General features: G+C 34.2%; 1 pseudogene; it reads right to left on the bottom strand.

Annotated features, from left to right (window-relative positions):
• Positions 1–11,875: 11,875 nt before the first annotated feature.
• Positions 11,876–13,966, bottom strand: LOC149770751 (uncharacterized; annotated as a pseudogene).
• Between the last annotated feature and the right edge of the window lie 750 nt (positions 13,967–14,716).

Raw genomic sequence — 14,716 nt, 5'->3', positions numbered from 1 at the left:
AGAAAGCTAAACTAAAACAAAACAATAAAACAACTCTCCCAACTGTGGTGTACAATTTTTTTTAACATGGAATCACAAAAAGCTTGTCAAATCCAAAGTATTAAAAGTTTGTTTTGTCTTGGGTAGGTCTTCGAATAATTCAGCTTCGTAAATCAATATTTTTAGTGAACAAGGATGAACTCTGAGCCCATTGTTTTGGAGTTCACTTTTTAATTAACACGTATCACGTGTACTTTTTGTAATACAAAAATGGGTACCTTATACTGTACCTATCACTCCTATGACCTTTCATGAATATTATACTTATTTGTGAAAGGTGTGTTTATGATCAATAATTAACCACGCTCTTCTTGAAACGGCACATTTTTGTCTCATAGTTAATTCCCCGTTGGTGGTTCTCCTGCTCCGCCCACTTTATTGTTTTAATAACTATATGCTATTGTAATGTCTTTCACTGTAGTCTTGTATTCAAACCTTCCTCTTGAACATTTAAACGCGGATATTAATTGATGTGTTGCTTTTTGAATTCTGACGTTGAGGCCATATTCGTGCAAACAATGAACCTGTGTCACTATAGTATTATTATGTAACCACATATCTTCGTTATCTGCAATGAATACCAACTAGTTAACAAATCTTTTAGAGTATCAATCTTATGCTCGGTAAACCCCCTCCTGCCTTGATTTGGTCGTCATTCGAGATTCAGTACGGCTATATTTCAGCGGCCACGTGTTCTACTTATAGCGCGAACGCTAATGCAACTATCGCTATTACTTCAACCCTAACTCAGCTACTACTGCAAAGAATGTATAAGTAAATGTAGGCAACACATGCACTTGGGAAAAATGTTATACTCCGCTCTTGTGATGCTACGAATAAATATCTTTATCCTGATATAGCTGAAAATTATAAACATGTTTTAAAACACTTTAAATTTCACGTATATCCATGCATAAAAGCACTCCAATTAATGGAACTTTGAAAATCTAGTGAGCTTTTTAGCAAAAAACGCCATCGCAAGGACCAGATTTTAATGAGACTTAAACGACACTTGCAGTGTTGACACATCGATGGCCAATGTAAGGCTGAATTTTCCCTAAGTAGGAAACATTGTCAAATGAAAACTAAACGAATTAAACTGGGTTCAGCAGTTGTTTAATATCAATCATAACTGTTACAAATAGATCTGATTTCGAATCACATGGGTTCACTTAAATGCAGTGCTCATTTAAATGTACTATTGGTCCGCCATGTCAGTTATTACAATATTAGTGTACATTGATTTATAAATTACAACGATTCTGATATTAAGTTTTACGAGTTCAACAGAAGAAAATCCCATAACGTAAGATTTAAACCAAAACAAATACTTTATCACACATCGGCATCTTTTTGTCTTGTTATTTTTGTATATATTACGTATGTTGCGTTAATGATATAAAACCAGATGTATACATTTTTCATTAAAAGTAAGCGAGGCACGCCGAGTTTCCTTTTAATGAAAATGCTATACAACGAATAGTATATCATTAATACAGCATACATAGTATACTTATATTTTATTTATATCACATAGAAATGGATATATTTTTCCAATGAATATAGTTCAGATTTACTAAATTCAAACGTGTATTGACCGAGTGAATGAACTCCGTACATCCTTGCCTAGTGTGGGTTGCTACAAAATGCAGTTGTATGCCTTTTGTGGCTATTCACGATCACCTTGCATATTTCTTACTTGATTCTTTTCTCATTTGAGTCTCTAATTTTCTTCACATTGATTAACTCAACATAATATAAACTTATGATTTAAACTTGAAAGATTGATTCAGTGAAGTTAGTAGAACACTACAAGCATATGGTTGTCTGCGCAGTTCACATCAACGTTAGTCATTCACGTACCTTGCGCATGGAAATTAGCGTGAAATAAGAAACTAAGCAAAATTACTAACCAAAAAGAGGTAATTCAAATATTTTAATATATGTACAGTTGATCTAATGTATTATTCTGCTTTGAGAACAGGACTAACGATCATAAAATTCTCTCTCTCTCTCTCTCTCTCTCTCTCTCTCTCTATCTCTCTCTCTGTGGTATGTTTGACTTTAAAACTCTCCGTCTGTCTGTCTCTGTCTCTCTCTTTCTGTATCTCTCGAACTCTTTCTCTCTCTCCCTCTTATCCTGTGGTCGGTTTGACGTAAGGTTTACTATCATTAGTAAGTCCAGATACATCGTGGGATGACACAAACAAAAATCCTCTACGCTCGTCTTAAATAGATTTTCACCTCTATCTTGTTCCACAGAGAGAGAGAGAGAGAGAGAGAGAGAGAGAGAGAGAGAGAAGAAGAAGGGGGTGGTTGCCTTTGGACATTTTCATATTTAACTTATAATACGCAATTGTTAGAACATTATAATATTTTTTTTGACACAATAACAGCATGAAAATATTAAATACATCACAGCATGTGTACCTCGTAACCGAGAAGCTCGTATAATGTCGACAGGGTTGCCACATTTGTATTAATGGATTATATAAACAGTGTAGATTAATCCCAAGGAAAGTCAACACATATCGTTACGATGAAGCAAATACTTTTGTATTTTGCCTCGTGTGAGTTCAAGTTTAAGGTTTTCATCCATCCCTATTTCTTTTTCTCTCTCACTCCAAATTTCTGCTCAGTTTTGAGACGGGAGGGTGGAACAGAAAGCAGAAAGGAATGCGTTGAAATTGTAAACCATATTACATTTATTTAGAAAAGGGATTATTCATACATTGTATCGTTATTTTCGTACGTCAATAAAGATGAATGTTTAGAAATTCATCATTGATTTAGGAAGAACAGCACACGGTTGAGAGTGTGTTATTAATGCGTTTTACTGCGCCATGGGCGATTCCCATTTTGTAATGCCAATAAAATTCGTATATCACCTTGATTTATTCCAACACTTTAAAAAACATGTTATTTTTAAAGCATAAATATATATGTCTATCTATCTATCAAACTAATACATACATACATACATACATACATACATACATACATACATCCATGCATACAGGCATGCAACCATGAACGCACACACACATGAAGGTATGATCGCATAACGTAGATAAATTTCTTTAGAAATGATATAAAATCCCGTCTAGCATTTAAGGTCGAATTTCATGGGTTGTTATAAGAAGCGATTGTAATAAAAGTAATCCATAAATATTACAAATCTCAAATAAACTGAATTCGTTTATCACCCAGAACATGTATGATGATGAAAGTTCAAGCACTAATATTTTGTCAGGATTGACTTTCACCTCTGAATTTCATCTCAAATATTAATATTACGACCTATGATAAGATCCAAATACCCTCATGCTTTTGGATTTGTATAACTAGAAAGTGATTCATATGAATACATAAATAAGACAACGGATTTTAAGAATTCACATGTTATCGGTTTGAAAACTTTATATATATATATATATATATATATATATATATATATATATATATATATATATATATATATATATATATATATATATATATATATATATTTAATACAATACAATAAATGGTGAGTTACCAATCACTGAACTGGATGCTAAAACCATGTTTACTATTTTCGAAATATGTGTGAATCAGTGACATGATCATTAAAACGCGTCATCCTATCTACTTCTTCATCTATTGAATTATTTAGTACTGACCTTTATTTCATTTAAAATAAACATTTAATTCAAAGAAGTAACAGTATTAGAGACTGACGCGCATTGTTTCAGGATCTTGAGGAAAAGCAATGTTTCTATCACGCGATTTTCCCATTCGCTATCGTGTTTTCCTGGCTTGTATTATTGAGTAAGGTATATAGTATGTTGTCCTTGGCTGTGCGGGGTCATGCAAATTTATTCTTCTGCGAGAAGTCATGTTCCACTCAAGATTCGATCTTATCATCTGATTAATAGAACTAAATGCATAATACTTGCATCTAGTGTTATTGGACATTATTTCATGATTCCTGTCTAGCACTGACCAATGCATTAGTTTGCCTGGGAAATAATTAAGAGGATTTCTTCAGTAACACTGATCGATGAATCCTTAGCTCATGTTTCTAAAGTTCAACCTTGTTTATAAATATTGATTCAAACTGAAAATTGGATCATGGTCACGTTTGCTAATTTGATGAAACATATAGTTACGAAGAGACCAAATTTGAAAGCACAGTAAGGTCCTTATGCTGTCTTATATTTTGAAACGAATATTTTTTAAAACGAAAATATCAATACCTTAATTAAAAACACTAGAGTTGTATTTTAGGAGATAAATGAATTCAGTTTAATGACGTGGTCTTTTTGGAAAAATGGAGCAGAAGTTTCAATACACATCATTTCCATATTTACAAGTCTTTATGGGTAGTTCTTTTCAATCTAATATGGTTATTAGGTTACAAATCACAAGTAGTCTCTTCATTGATATCAGGCGCGAGCTACTTAACATATTACATAGTCACGTGTCAACTTTTCACACTGTGCTGTAATGCAATGTATCCACAATTTCTTGAGATAATGGCTAAATTCTTCACAGGAAAATACTTTCTGTCTTGGCCTTCCTCTGCTAAAATCCATGCATATGTGAATGCAAGGGAATGAAACGGCATAGCAGCGCAATCCTGGTTAGATGGTGTTGTTTAAAATAGAAGCTGGCTATCGTACATTCCAGTGAAAAATACAATTGTCTCATCGAAAGAAAGAAACCGGATTTACAGTTTGGTATATCAGTGGAGACATATTTGTATGACATTTATCAAACACAAACTCTTTACACTAGGCTAAGTCAACGCTGTCCCTTGGTTCGCCTTTAGATTTTGGACCTAGTTTGGTTGCCTTTCTTTCGACATAATTCAGGTCATCGCTGTAGTCGTATCGCAATTGCCGATCAGAGGCTCGAGATATGCATAACTGCTGCTGGAGTAATTTAAACGAACCTGTAACCGTTCTTGAGGCAGCTCAGCCTAAGGGACCCAAGAAATGTTGGCATCATGGGTTTTGAGCTGTAGGCAGTTTGTACGACCCTGCACTGTCAGATAGACATTGAGATTTTGAGTGGTGTAAAGATTGATCTCAAAAGAGAATGTTTTGGGGACGACTATTATCGCAGGGATGAAATGTTGCGTTGTCGTCTGCAACAGCGGAATGCCAATATATTAGTGTATGCATTGTAACTGCGAAAAATCCTTCTGAGACAATACTGTAGTTGTATATTCCATGAAACACTCATGTGGCTAGGTACGGGCCAGCCAGTACACCAAATGAGCTCATATTTTCCTATTTGAAAGCTAAAAGCAACAAACATTTTGAACTGAGATAAATTTGGCCCGTCTCTATGAAATGTACATTTATCAATGTATGTTTTTACATGTAGATTTATCACTTTAATTGTATCAGATTTTGACATTTTTAAGTTTTATATGTCAACAAGAAAACCTTAGCCAGTCCCGATCTGCTAAATTTCCAAAGTGAAAATTTCATTGCATTTTTCGAAGTGGATACCTCATTGATTCCCGTCCATTTTTCACATATAACAATGCAGACCGTTTTATTTCTTGTAATGGTATACACGTCAATCTTTAATAAGGATATTGCAGAAATCAATCGTAATAATATACAACTTATTTGTGCAGGATTTTATCGTTACAACTAATATTAGTCGAGAATCTGTTTTCTAAACTAAGGAACGTATCCAGAAACCATCAACATTAATAAAGAAATTCACTAAGCTAATGCTATGAGAAAGAATGGTTTGTGAAACACAGTTTTGCCCTCTAGCGATATAAATAGTGCAAAAAGACTTTCAGCTGTGGCATTTTTTTAATGATCTACGTATATCAAAATATAATTCAATGACATCTAACTAAGCTGTTTTGAAAATCCTCTCCAGTGTTTTGAGAAATTCTGATTAAAAAACAAAGAAATGAAAAGAAAGAAATTTGATACTGAAAATTGTAAGAAACATTTGTAATTAGAATAATCTGACAATTTTGTTTTAAAGCGTGTAATTTTCAACGAAATCAGAAACGCATATATATATATATATATATATATATATATATATATATATATATATATATATATATATATATATATATAGCAAAATATCTGGCAACCTCAAGGAACGCGTCTTTTAGAAAAGACTTTGTTACCACCGTATGACCTAAATTTTTGTTAATCATGTATTAACGATGCGAGCACAATATATAGAAAGTGGTCTTAAAAAGGGACGGTTTAAATAACTAGTTTCTTTTCATGTGTGATGTTAAACGACATGCGTTAAGATATGAAATTAGTGGATATGATAATATTGCTGACACACTTAGCTGGTTCACCTTCTTGCTAGTTTATGTTTAAAAATTACTTTATGAGATGTTCATCCATTGAAATGGTAAAACTGAAGTCCATTTTCATCATAATTCACAAAACAGTGTGAACAAATTATTGTCGAAAACTGACATGGGTGACTAATGGTACATTTAAATGAGCGATGAATGGAAGTGGATCGTAATGATTCAAAATCTGCTCTTTTAGTGGTTCAAAACCAGATTTATTTACAAGAACTGTGACTCATATTAAACAGTTGTAGACTCCAATTTTAAACGTTGAGTTTTGATTTGGCCATGTTTTTAACTTAAGGAAAATTCAATCAAACATCGGCCCTCGATGACTGTAGTCCAGAGAGAGAGAGAGAGAGAGAGAGAGAGAGAGAGAAAGGGTGGGGGTAGAGGAGTGGGATAATCGACATAAAATAATTATATAAAGCCCCTTTGTTTTCTTTGATCTATTATGTTTATTTTTGAAGTATGTACAAATACTAACATAACAAAAATTCTGATACGGCATCATTTTCCGCTGACAGTCCTCTCATGTTATGGATATATTTGTTCCTAATATATGTCAAAAGGGAACACATTAAAAGCATTTGCACCAGACGACTGGCCAAAACAATACAATATCGATGATATATTTATATATATATCTTGAAGAGACTATGTGTGTGAATACTTCGAACTGTAAGCGCAACTAGATGTAATGACTCAGTAGAAATTGAAAGAGACAAGTTAATGTGTAACTAGTAGAATGAGGCCGTGCTGTAACATGCTTTAGAATTGTTAACGTTGAAGATTAAATACCCTTACTTTATAGGATATCCACCATATCCACCATAACGTCCATATCCACCTTATCAACCATATCCTAGATTCCCACCATAGCCACCATAACCTCCGTATACTCCATAAGCCCCATATCCGCCGTAGCCACCTAACGAATGGGCAGCGACAGTAGCACCTACTAAGCAGACTAGAAGATAATTTGTAGTTGAATGTCTGAATCGCAGAACCTGTATCAATTTGTTGCGACCAGTTATGTATTGTGACTAACGTAAACTCCGCTTACAAAGCATATATAACATTTTTGATCATCGAGATCTGAAAGGACAGTTAAAACAAACTAAAACAAATTTGGATTTATTTCTTGAACATTCATCAATTACAGGCCTAGCATTTTGTCTCTGAGGCAAGTAATTAAATAACGCTACCCTTTATCGGTACCTTGATTAGCACTTGATGTGAGGCGCTTGTGACATACGATATTCTTTTCATTCCCTAATTTACAATGATATACAGCCAAATGCTTCCGAAATACATGTAGTCAAACGTTACTAATTGTGGGTCACTGGGAATGAAAACGATACCTAAATTGTTTGATTGGCTCGAGATTTATAGATCATTGTATACAACCCTTGACTTGGGAATGGCGGAGAATAAGTGAGTTACAAAGGGAAGGAATTTTACTGTAAACCAGAAATGACGAAAATATATATTTGGATCTATGAATACATCTATGACAGGGTTTCTTGCTTTTTACGTAAAACAATGAATGGTTCAATTTAAAGCTGGCATTGTGTCATACATGATATGAATTGCATCACATAGGTCTTAGAAGTCATGGATGATGCAATCAAAAATAAGCTTACATCAATCTGCTGAACAAATTGCCCCACATCAGCTTCAGAAATCATACAGTGTCGTGCTCTCTTATTTGTCAGTGTTTGATGTTGCAAAGAGACCTATTTGCATTTTGCCAAAGTGAGCAGAGATGCCTAGTACTTGCGTAAACAATGCAGATAACTTTTGTTATGTTTGTGGTGAAGTGACTTTTGCATAACAAAAGCGCAGTGTAACCACTATGGTTAAGACACATATCACCTTTATTTTGGCTGAAACCTTGGAGATCAGGACAAGAGGTGGGCCCCACACATGTGCTGCAACAAAGGGCAACATATCTTCGCCATTGCTTGAAGAGAAAAAGGAAAGCTATGTCGTTTGTGACCACCGTATATAGACCGCTCGTGTGGCCTAGTGGTTAGAGTGTCCGCCTTGGATGCTGGAGGTGTTGGGTTCGATCCCCCTAGTCGTACCAAAGACTTACAAAAATGGTACTAACAGCTGCCTCGCTTGGCGCTCAGTACTAAAGGTTATTGTTAGGACTGGTCAACCTGGTGTCAGAAAAATCTGACTGGGTGTCACATCTTGCTACATGCGTGAGACATGATGCCCTTAGTGCTAGGCATCACTATAAACTGCCACACTGCAGACATCGTAGCGAAATGACTGAAAATTTCTTAAAGATACGTTAAAAATCAAAACCACACACACAAACACATACACACACAAACACACACCAACATATATAAATATCAGACAGATCAGAAAGTGATATCAGTGGATTATATATGAGAGTGCTTGATAATTGTTGGCGTAATTACTATTCATTACAAATAATAATATCATGTCAATGTTTTGCACTCTGTGATGATTCGAAAACAGGTCCGCGATATCAACGGCACCAATTGCCTTGCCTGCCCATATTCAATCACGAGTAAGCACCCAGCACCAAAGCACCACAAATGATACGACATCATCTGTGTTATACATACTCGCATGCAGCAGACACACCGGCAAGACGACGAAGTAATTAACGTATGTATGTATCTATGTATGTATGTATGCATATGTATGCATGCATGCATGTATGTATGCATGTATGTATATATGTATGTATGTATGTATGTATGTATGTATAAATGTATGTATGTAAGTATGTATGTTGTATGTATGTATGTATGTATGTATGTATGTATGTATGTATGTATGTATGTATTGATGTATGAATTGATGTATGTGTGTGTTCATTCGTGCGTGTGTGCGTGTGTGTGTGCGTGCATGGTTGCATGACTGTTTGCATGTATGTATGTATGTATGTATGTATGTATGTATGTATGTATGTATGCATGTATGTATGTATGTATGTATGTATGTATGTATGTATGTATGTATGTATGTATGTATGTATGTACGCATGTATGTATGTATGTATAAGTTTGATAGATAGATAGATAGATAGATAGATAGATAGATAGATAGATAGATAGATAGATAGATAGATAGATAGACATATATAATTATGCTTTAACAATAATATGTTTTTTAAAGTGTTGGAATAAATCAAGTTGATATACGAATTTTATTGGCATTACAAAATGGGAATCGCCCATGGCGCAATAAAACGCATTTATAAACACACTCTCAACCGTGTGCTGTTCTTCCTAAATCAATGATGAATTTCTAAACATTCATCTTTATTGACGTACGAAAATAACGATACAATGTATGAATAATCCCCTTTACTAAATAAATTTAATATGGTTTACAATTTCAACGCAATCCTTTCTGCTTTCTGTTCCACCCTCCCGTCTCAAAACTGAGCAGAAAGTTGGAGTGAGAGAGAAAAAGAAATAGGGATGGATGAAAACCTTAAACTTGAACTCACACGAGGCAAAATACAAAAATATTTGCTTCATCGTAACGATATGTGTTGACTTTCCTTGGGATTAATCTACACTGTTTATATAATCCATTAATATAAATGTGGTAACCCTGTCGACATTATCCGGTGAGTTTCTCGGTTACGAGGTACACATGCTGTGATGTATTTAATATTTTCATGCTGTTATTGTGTCAAAAAACATATTATAATGTTCCAACAATTGCGTATCATAAGTTAAATATGAAAATGTCCAAAGGAAACCACCCCCTTCTTCTCTCTCTCTCTCTCTATCTCTCTCTCTCTCTCTCTCTCTCTCTCTCTCTCTCTCTCTCTCTGGAACAAGATAGAGGTGAAAATCTATTTAAGACGAGCGTAGAGGATTTTTGTTTGTGTCATCCCACGATGTATCTGGACTTACTAATGATAGTAAACCTTACGTCAAACCGACCACAGGATAAGAGGGAGAGAGAGAAAGAGTTCGAGAGATACAGAAAGAGAGAGACAGAGACAAACAGACGGAGAGTTTTAAAGTCAAACTTACCACAGAGAGAGAGAGAGAATTTTATGATCGTTAGTCCTGTTCTCAAAGCAGAATAATACATTAGATCAATTGTACATATATTAAAATATTTGAATTACCTCTTTTTGGTTAGTAATTTTGCTTAGTTTCTTATTCCACGCTAATTTCCATGCGTAAGGTACGTGAATGACTAACGTTGATGTGAACTGCGCAGACAACCATATGCTTGTAGTGTTCTACTAACTTCACTGAATCAATCTTTCAAGTTTAAATCATAAGTTTATATTATGTTGAGTTAATCAATGTGAAGAAAATTAGAAACTCAAATGAGAAAAGAATCAACTAAGAAATATGCAAGGTAATCGTGAATAGCCACAAAAGGCATACAACTGCATTTTGTAGCAACCCACACTAGGCAAGGATGTACGGAGTTCATTCACTCGGTCAATACACGTTTGAATTTAGTAAATCTGAACTATATTCATTGGGAAAATATATCCATTTCTATGTGATATAAATAAAATATAAGTATACTATGTATGCTGTATTAATGATATACTATTCGTTGTATAACATTTTCATTAAAAGGAAACTCGGCGTGCCTCGCTTACTTTTAATGAAAAATGTATACATCTGGTTTTATATCATTAACGCAACATACGTAATATATACAAAAATAACAAGACAAAAAGATGCCGATGTGTGATAAAGTATTTGTTTTAGTTTAAATCTTACGTTATGGGATTTTCTTCTGTTGAACTCGTAAAACTTAATATCAGAATCGTTGTAATTTATAAATCAATGTACACTAATATTGTAATAACTGACATGGCGGACCAATAGTACATTTAAATGAGCACTGCATTTAAGTGAACCCATGTGATTCGAAATCAGATCTATTTGTAACAGTTGTGACTGATATTAAACAACTGCTGAACCCAGTCTAATTCGTTTAGTTTTCATTTGACAATGTTTTCTACATAGGGAAAATTCAGCCTTACATTGGCCATCGATGTGTCAACACTGCAAGTGTCGTTTAAGTCTCATTAAAATCTGGTCCTGGCGATGGCGTTTTTTGCAAAAAAGCTCACTAGATTGTCAAAGTTCCATTAATTCGAGTGCTTTATGCATGGATATACGTGAAATTTAAAGTGTTTTAAAACATGCTTATAATTTTCAGTTATATCAGGATAAAGATATTTATTCGTAGCATCTCAAGAGCGGAGTATAACATTCTTTCCCAAGTGAATGTTTGCCTACATTTACTTAAATATTTCACTCATTGATTCAGTCCCATTTTACGTCAAGAATCGTTCACTTTAAAACATTTGGCAGTACTTTCATCACAATTGCAGTCAAAGTAGAATATAAACTCGTGGCAATATTATAATTGTGTGTGTCAGAGAGAGACAGAGACAGACAGACATACTGACTGACAGACAGAGGAAGTGAGATAATAGAAATAAAATAGTGATAAAGCCAATTTAGTGTCTTCGATCAAATATGTTTATTGATGTAGTATGTACAAATACTGCTAATCTAGTAATCGAGATATGGAGTCATATTCCTTTCGCTCTCTTGTCAGTCCTTGGATCATTTTGTTTGTCTTAATATCTGTAAAAAGGAACAAATTTAGAGCATTTTCGCAAGCTCACTTGCCCAAACAATACAATATTGATAAAATATTGATATTCATCTTGACGAAACGACGTTATGGCTACTTCGAATTGTAAGCACAAAGACATGTAATGAGTCAGTAGAAATGAAGTGGATAAGCTAATGGTTAAATTGTAAAAAGGTCGTCATACCGTAACATGTAACAGACTTATCAAGGATGACTAATATTTATTCTTACTTTTTATGGTGTCTACTGTAACCGTAATCAAACTTAGGAAAGTGGTGTCCAAATCCCCAGTTGTATCCCCTGAGTACACCACCTAAGTACGATCCGTATCCACCATATCCACCAGCTAATCCAAAGCCGTATCCACCTAATCCACCATATAATCCATATCCTCCATATCCACCATGTCCAGGATACCATCCATATCCACCATATCCAGGATGCCATCCATAGCCACCATATCCGCCGTTGCCACCATAACCTCCATATCCACCATAACTGCCATATCCGCCACCAAACGGATAGGTAGCAATGGCAGCACCTACTAAGCAGGCTACAAGAACAATTACGGCCTTCATTTTCCTCTGCAAAATGAAATGTAAGTTCACAAAATAACAGTTAGCGTTTAATGTTTTGTATGGGAGCGTAGTTTAGACGGTAAACAGAAAGCAAGTTGATGTTACATTTTCTGACATTTTCAATGAATAAAGACCGGGCGTGAATGCATATTATTTGAATTGTACGGTGGTGACAAATGTTTCAATTGTACACTAGAAACGAGAAAATAAATACAGTTTTAATTTTGAAGATTAGGCTCTCGCTCATACGGGATTTCACTGGCAACCTTTGATTTGTAAACAAAGTACATCCTATACCGTCTCCAGATTGCAAAATATATACGTTCCAAGTTTAGGAGTGGCGCTTTAGGGCGATTGACTGTGCAACGTCTTATGGAAACACACATTCATATCCAGATTTGTAATACTGTGATGCTTGAAAGTAATTGTGTGAACTGTTCGTATACATTATCTTGAAAAACGAATAAAGGCGATGGTTGCGAAAGGCCGTATGACCTTTATATGGAAACTTAATGGCGTTTTCAAAAGTGACTTACACTGACAACTATGATTCAGTTTTATTCTATGTTCTATCTTACGATACATAAACTCTAAACATGGCGTAAAAGAGAGTAGATTCACCTGACAGTGAATTGTTATTTTGTGTGACGCAGTGTAATAACTTAGATCAAACCATGGAAAGGTCCACTATGTGAATGATTGCCACAACGTTTCGTGATGTTAGGCAGTATGAAGAATGATACCCAAGTGGACAATAAAATAATTTTCAAACCGGATATTTAAATAAAACATGATTTGGATTTAGGATCACTTTTTTCGGTTCGGTTCTATGAGTAATATATTTTAGATCATCTATTTGTCTATACATGAAATTAAAACAAATTAATTAATTGTAAAGATTGGTTGTCATATATACGCATGTATATCTCTTAAAGACAATATGGTTATACATATATTACCGATAATGTGGTTCTTCTTGTAGAACATATTGTTTTCGTTACAAAATTAAACTGTTTCGCAGTTAGCTGGTATGTAAAATTGATATACTACCAAAATTAGAGACCCTTTGTATGATTCCCCAAAAAGACTTGAATGCTGCTAATAGAGAAAAAACAAAAATAGGAGAGCATGAATATAACTGAAACGTATCTTGCGTCCAGAAATGATAATTCAAATGTATACAAGCTCATGTCTCCACATTCGGAAATTGTAAGCATGGCATAAGTTAAAAGAACCATGCGTGATGTATAGGTTATTAACGAACGATAATTTCTATGTCGCATACAATCACTTACCTGGATGACAACAATGTCAAGCAAATTTTGAAGTAGGATCAGAAATTGTGACACCAGTCTGGCAAATGCCTGTGCTGAATCGTCGAATATCCAGTCCTTTTATATCCGTGAGGACCTTATTTTGCATGCATGTTAACTTAAGTAAACACGATGATTGATAGTTAATACATTCAGCAAATTAAATAATTGATGACTAAGAAATACCAGAAACGTATTTTGTTTATGTTGTTTAATTGTATGGATGTAAATTTCCGTTTGCAATGCAGACATGTTTGTTTTTACAATTATGAAAAAATAATCCATGTGATGGATTTGATAAATCATTTTTTATGCATTTTCCACTTAATATTTTCAAGCAACATTTTGACAAATTTAATTCATACAATGTCTCGATCTATCATGAAGAATTTCCAAAATATAATATATTTGAATTCTATATACTTTATTTAAAATTACATTTGTCAGTAGATTGTACCTGTTAAGCACTGTCTATTAAATTGTCGTGTCGCCTAACAGTGTTACGTTGGGGCATGTTAATGTTGGTACCTCTCTTCCATATATGTAAAACGTTTCTTAAATTGGTAATATTATTTTCTTTCAGCGGTCACATTCCAAGCAAACTTAGTAAAGTAAACACCAATGAGAGAAAAATGTTCGTTTAGAGGTGTAAAGATCATGCACACGCTTCTTGAAAATAATTTTCAAAATCTTATTTCAAAGTACCAGGTAAGGCATTCAATTTTGTCTGAATAATTCTACACGTACGATATGATTCCATTTGTAAGCGGATTGTTTTTTTATTGTGTGGATACATGAACATTGATTGT

The sequence above is a fragment of the Sinohyriopsis cumingii genome, unplaced genomic scaffold, assembly GCF_028554795.1.
Source record: "Sinohyriopsis cumingii isolate HCF-2022 unplaced genomic scaffold, ASM2855479v2 utg002421l, whole genome shotgun sequence".
In the NCBI taxonomy this organism is placed as follows: domain Eukaryota; kingdom Metazoa; phylum Mollusca; class Bivalvia; order Unionida; family Unionidae; genus Sinohyriopsis; species Sinohyriopsis cumingii.
Note: the sequence above shows the minus strand (reverse complement) of the source record. Positions and strands in the feature narration are given on the sequence as shown.